We start from the raw sequence: 7017 nt of genomic DNA on the forward strand, positions 1-7017 counted from the left end.
AGGAATACTGTATTTGTTTGTGTCACATGCCAGGGCAACATACCTGTCAACTGGTGAATAAGCAGTAAGTATTTCACATTACTCTAATTTAAAACGTTAAAACAGCTATTTAAATAAATTGTCATACAGCTCCAACCTTTCTGCTGGTGTTCAACGAACACAGTAGGGCAATAGGCGTAGACATGTAGGCCTATCAATAATATACCACAGAATTCTCCTCTACAACAAGGAAGGTAGGCCTACCTACCTCTCCTTGTTAAAAGAGACCACAAACAAGCATTTGATAGAATAGGCCTACTCCTCACAATTCAACAATGTGCTATTAACAATGAGAACCCACTCGTGGTCATTATGGATAGTGACATGATGATAAATGTATGCAAGGAGAGGGTCTGACCTCGACTTGACCTCTGTATAAGAGCATTCATTTCTTCAGACTGCACATATGTCATCTCACTGTATATCAGTGACTACACACTTGTCTCATTACATGCCAATGACTGCTGTTGGATTCCATTGCATAGCTGCACAGATCGTCAATGCTGTAATAACGGTGTCATTAAACCTCATTAATGTGCCTGTCCGCTTCCTCAATGTGTTCTTCACACTGTACATCAAATCGGGGACTCACTGCGTCATTAACGGTGATGGAGACAATTGCTCGTTCTTCATGTGAAGTGGCCGAGTGTGTGCGGACAACGGCCTGTTCCATAGAGCCTCAGTCCTCTTCTCTCTGTCTCACACAGAGCATCTGTTCTCACTAAGTACTCCTTGGGCCAAATGTGTTCTGGGACATTCAGTCAGTTGTGTGCTTCATGTGAAAAATAGTGAGGAATGAACATTTAGCCTGTCTCAGGACCCATTCCCTGAATGTTTCCCACATGTATTCCAGCTGTTGTGAGTTTCTTAGACCTTTTGTGAGTCATTATCTGCCCTATTATTATGCAACACAGACCTCTGATTCAATTATGTTGTTGTGGTGTTCGTCTGAATAACTGCAGAGTCTGTGTGATTGTAGAGACTAGACTAGGAAGCTGGGTTGGGACAAGACAGATGACAGGGGGGCATTATAGAGTTGTGAGGCTTAATTGTGTCTTCATGAGAGAATGAGAGATGTTGTTGATTTATGGCCTGATTGACGGCAGTCCTGTGAATCGGGTCCACATGTGCACTGTCTCCCAGCCCCAGTCCAGTGTCCACAGGGGTGCTGAAGAATCTACTCTGGGCTTCCACTGGCATTGTGCAAAACTCTTTTTGAACTGAGTGAGAGAGAGGGAGAGAGATTGAAGGGGGGGGGGGGATAAAGAATTCAACTTTGAGGCTTTCAGCAGGGCTGTTGTAAAGAGAGTGAAAGGGGAATGGGGGCCATGCGGCCAGCCACATGGGCTGTTCTCACTCGGATAATGGAGGTCTTTCTGTGGCACTTAACCCCCTCGCCGCACGCTGGGAACAGGCAGCCGTGCGCCCACCGCTTCTCAACAGACACGCTCAGACACGCTCACCCGCTGCATAATTGAATTTTACACCCAGGAAAGTCACCCCCGGCCACCTCCCTGCTACACGTGGCCCTGACAGCAACTCTCCCAGGATCACAGCACATCTCACCCAGGCCAGCACAGAGAGGACGCAGGCCCAGTGTAGGTAGACCCATTGGGAGAAGGGTGGATAGAGAGGTATAATTACTCCATGTGATGGGAGACCGTGGTCTACTTTACTGTAGAATCTTGGTTGAAGTGTTTGGTGGACTTGTGCAGTTTTTTTCTGGACACCATTCAGTTGTCTCTCTGACTTCATACAATATCTGATTCTGAAATATCAGTGTCAGTGTCGGGGTAGTGCAGTGTTTGTATTTTGAAACTACCATGATACCATCGAAAGTTGTTGGAGTCACAGGAAGAGAGGCAGATATAAATCTCAATAGTGGAGATTTTATTTAGACTGAAAGAGGAAGTCTGTCTGTCACCAGTCCAAGTAGAACTGACCTCAAATAGAACTGGCCTAACTGATGAGATACGTTTTAGCCGTAGGGTTTGTTTCCACAACATAAAAGGGTACTGGTGGAGAGGGGTTTGGTTATGTCTCTAACCTGGCAGTTGGTGACCCAAGGGGGTGTGTGGGTGTGTGAGGGGGGGGGGGGGGGGGGGGGGGGGGGGTTATTGATGCGGTAAAGAGAGTGCGTTAAACCGACCCCTCTGTCCATTAAAGGCCCCTGGGTGTGGAGGCTGGCTGACGATCTCGTCTTTAGGAGGGACGCGGGCGGCTGAGCAGGCCCTATCTCTCTGCTCCGGCTCTCCGGCCCTCTTGACCAAACACAATAGTTGTTTCCTCCCCACGACTTGGTCACTTTCACCTGTCACTCAGACTTTCTCCTGTCCCCCAGGGCTGTGTTCCTCTCTCTCTCTGTGGGTCTGAGGAGAACGGCTCCAGGTGAGCGTCCATGTGTGGCAGGCTGCTCCTCCTCAGCAGTGAGTGTGTGCACTGTGAAGCCAGACCCCCCTCTCTCACTCCCCCCAGCCCCTTTGTTCTATACCCCTCTCAGTATCAACACCCATCCCTTCTCTGCCTTTATATACAAAGTATTATTTACAGAAATATCCCTCCAATCTGAGCTCCATGATATCACCAGAGACATGAAAGTATAAGGGTCACCCATGTTTGTTTGTTTCAAGGTTTGTCTGTCTGTGTAGGTGAACGACCCAGCCAGGAGACTGAGTTTCTTTGGTTTGTTCATTGTTCATTATCTGCTAAATAGCATGTTATTTCATTCCAAGTTAATGAGGGAACCTATTAATGTAACTTAATGTGTGGTAACTTGCCAGTGAAGCTGATGGGGTGATAGAGTTTAACTTAAAGCCCAGTGTTGTTTGCTCCTGTGTTCATTGATGGTTTCAATACTTCCTGCCTCCAGCCGCTGGCTGATGCATTCATCAGGTCCATTGTGAACTCCCACACACGCCTTTCAAGCTGCTCTGAGGCCTGTATTTACATGGTGGTGATCATAGGCAGACTGCACAGCGTTTGTACCTGCGTGCCTTAATTAGATCCCTGTGATGGACCGACATCCTCCTGCTCTCTGTCACACAATATACCAGTCTCACTGTGCTGCCCACACAGACAGGACATCACTTCACAGCAGCTAATCAGCCACTACAGTCATGTTCACTACATTGGTCAGCTTTCCTGGCTGTTGCATGACGTCAATGAAAGCCTTAAAATGAGCTCCACACAAACTTCGGCGACTTTACATTTTGGCATTAGCATTCCACAAGAATAGCTCAGAGGTTATTTATAGGGCCAAGAGTTTTTTCCTGACCACATGAACTGCCCAGGAACACTTTTCGACCTGTATTCAACATTGTGATGCGCTGACATAGAGTTTCCTCCACCAGAGGACGCCATTCTCTGAGTAACCCTTCCTCTGGTCTCCCCAGCCAACCTCCTCCTCTTCGCTTGTCGCTGTGGCCCCTCCCTTCAAAGGCATAACCTCTCCTAATCCCCCTCCCCCGGTTTCCGTGGAGACGGCCCAGACGAGCAGGTGACGCATTGACAGGGAGCAGATGGTTGCCCGTGGAGGTAAGCATGGCTGAACAATGCCCCCATATTCATCATACAGCCCCTCTCTCTCAACTTCACTCTCTGTATTCTCAAACACACACACACACACACACACACACACACACACACACACACACACACACACACACACACACACACACACACACACACACACACACACACACATCAGCATAAACTCTATAACTCCCCTCTTGAAAAGCTGTTTTTTACACAGATGCATGTACACACAGGTACACACACTTACACAAACAATGACAATTATTAAACCTTTCAAAGACTGTTGGTATCTTGGCCCAGGGGACATTCTGATGGACTAGTCCTGGACAGTATTTTTAGAGGACTGAAGGGTGGATAGGGATTGTGATGTACGGTAGAATATTACAGTATTGTTGTGGAGGCTACAATACATTGAGGGATTGACATGAGGTTGGGGTATACTGGCGTTTTGGAAGAGGGCCGGTAGCACAGTTAGATAAACAACGGGACCACCTTGTCCTGGCCTCTGCGCGTGCCTGTCTTCTTGCAGGTGTTTGTGTGGCCCTCGGCGTAGTAACTCACTTCTCTAACGAAGCTCATTCGTTACTCTCCGTCTCCCCTGGAGATAAAGTACAGACATCCCTCTCTTTTCCTCTCTTTCTTTTGTCCAACTCCAGAATAATCCAGCAACAATACAGGGGCTTGAAGGTGGTGTGCAGCGATTCGCCGGAGGCCTGACTTGTTTTGAGGCGGGCGGGCGGGGGGTGGTAGCATTATGGAGATCAGCTAATGCATGTAGAACGCTGGCGAAGAAAGTGTGCGCCTGTACAATGGAGTCCTCTTTAGTGGCTTCAGAGCGCTGTGCTTAACCCACCACACCTGGAGCTCAAAACAGGGTGCGAGAGTACCCCAGCACACCCCACTTCACCCCCACCTCGCTCCACCTCAGCCACCACCACACCTCCAGCACCTATCTATACAGTCTGAGGAGCTGGGCTCGGGGTGGAGGAGGGGGGCTGCCTGCATTCAAGGCCTGACTATTATAAAGACGCACAGTGAGGAGCCATTGAAGAGCCCTGTGCCTAAAATGGAGTCACTAATAGGTGCCTATTCAGCAAGGAAAGGGTTTTCTGAAAGAAAAAAAAGTTTTTGGGGAAGCAACAATCACTATGCCCTGCTACCTTGTATATGTCAAATTTATACAGTCCCCAGCCTACCCCCTTTTTGCTATTTAAGAGAATCACCATTGAAGAGATTCCATGTATAATTTGGAGTCTCCTTTTCTTACTTGGAAATGAATTGAATAGTCTGTTTCTAAAGTGAGTCCAATCGAGTGGCATGGCTCTCCAAAGAGAGACACGCTCTCTCTCTCTTCTCTTTTCTCTCTTTTTATCTCCCTCTCTCCCTGATTGTTACCCCCATACACATGTGTCCAACTTGTACTGAATAGGTGAGGGCCTGTTGACCAGCATTTTGGGTTTCTTGAATACCACTCTTTCTTATAGGCCTACTTTGTGCCAGTGTGCCAGTTTTGCACGTGCATGCACCAGCTGTTTCCTTGATGGGGACACTCACAGAATAGTTTTTGAATATGTCAGTTTGACCCAGAACATTATGGGTGTTATTGCATACAGCTTTGTGTATTGATGAATATAGACTCTAGTGAATAGTGACCCAGTCTATGAGGAGGATGTGCATGGCTGTGGATAGTATTGTTGGTTGTTACTAGGCAGAACAGGGGCCTTGCCCAGTGGGAGAGAGGTCATTAATATAGAAATGCTGGGGCCATATTGAGAGAGAGGGCACTAATGGAGGAATACGGGGACCATATTGTGCAGTGTGTCACAGGGCTAAGCTGACAGATTGATGAGATGAGGAAAGAAACGTTGGTATCGGAGGGGGGGCCCAGTGTGGTGCCCCAGGCTGAGCGGGGACCAGGGGTTGGAGTGAGCCCGGGTAGCAGGGTTCCCCTCAGTCCTGCTAGGCAGAGCCAGCCCAGGTCATAGCCCCCCTTTGATTCACAGCCCTGCTGCCAACAATGGGCAGCACAGAGTGGGCAGGTCTCTCCCCCTTAGATCAGCGCGAATGTGCTTGTATTGGTATTTTCATTGGGCTTTGTCAGCTTTGTGTGTTTGCGCGTGTAATGTGTGTATATGCATGTTTTGTGAGTGAATGTGCTGGGGATACTATTGCCTTAGCAACTCTTTATTTGATTCTAAACAGGTTATAAACATTATTATAAACTGGGTGGTTCGAGCCCTGAAGGCTGATTGACTGACAGCCGTGGTATATCAGGCCGTATACCACGGGTATGACAAAACAGTTATTTTTGCTGCTCTTATTACGTTGGTAACCAGTTTATAATAGCAATAAGGCACCTCCGGGGTTTGTGATATATGGCCAATATACCGCGTTGCCCTTAGCCGTGGTATATTGGCCATATATTTCTTGTTTCTTAATTACCTCATTTTTAAAAACCATTAGATTAAGTCAATTCATAAGGCGTGTTGTTTAGCATCTCTATGTGCTTTCAGGTTCTTATAATAAGGGGTTTAGGAACAGAACAGTACATGACAAAGTGGTAATAATGGTGTAACAGAAGGTATAGGGTTGTAATGGTTCATCCAGTATACAGGCAGACCCTCAAAATGAAGTGTTACCCCATTAGTTCAACACTTAACCTGTGGATTGTAATGGAGTATCAAACTTGGTATGGATCTGACGTCAGATCAGTTGCGGTGTGTCATTTAGAAGAAAATACAGCAGTTCAATTCGGGGCATGCAGACAAGCATAATATAAGGGTGATATAACTATAATAATGATATAAGCTATATCAAAGGAAATGACCCATTATCGTAAAAAAGTGTTGACATCACAGCACGAAACAGACTGCCAGTGACTTATCCCAGGCTGTGCTTCCCTTTACAATGCATTTCAAAGCAGTGTCTTAGCAACAGGCATTGTGACATCTGGATTACCCAAGGTGCATTGCAGAGACCCCTGTTGGGCAGAACGGAGGGAGCCAAGGGGAGAGTGTGCTTTACGAAGGGACCTGTATAGGCAGGGTCAGGAGCTGAGATACACCCATGAAGCTTTAGTCTGTCCAAAACAACTCATTTCCTTATTGAGTTCATATGGGAAAATACTTTTGTCTAATACGTAAACTTTTACAAAGTTAATGGACTATAAAGGAAAAGAGCTTTACAAGAACTTGTGTTACATTTTCAGCTTTTCATCAGCTTGAAAAGAGCTTCTACTAGACATAAAATTCAGACAGGCTGTCAAAGATATCAAACAACCTTAAAGAAAGCTTGTGTGTGTCAGTGTGTGTTACGGTGTTGCCTCTTGTTACTAGGGACAACGGTTACCATTACTCTCTGGTTTGGGGTTTGTTAACCTGTCTGGCACCAGTGTTCCGCTAGCGGAACTCCTCCCACATTACACTGAAAAGGCAGAGCGCGAAA

This window comes from Salvelinus fontinalis, chromosome 11 (genome assembly GCF_029448725.1).
Source record: "Salvelinus fontinalis isolate EN_2023a chromosome 11, ASM2944872v1, whole genome shotgun sequence".
NCBI classification, from domain to species: Eukaryota; Metazoa; Chordata; class Actinopteri; order Salmoniformes; family Salmonidae; genus Salvelinus; species Salvelinus fontinalis.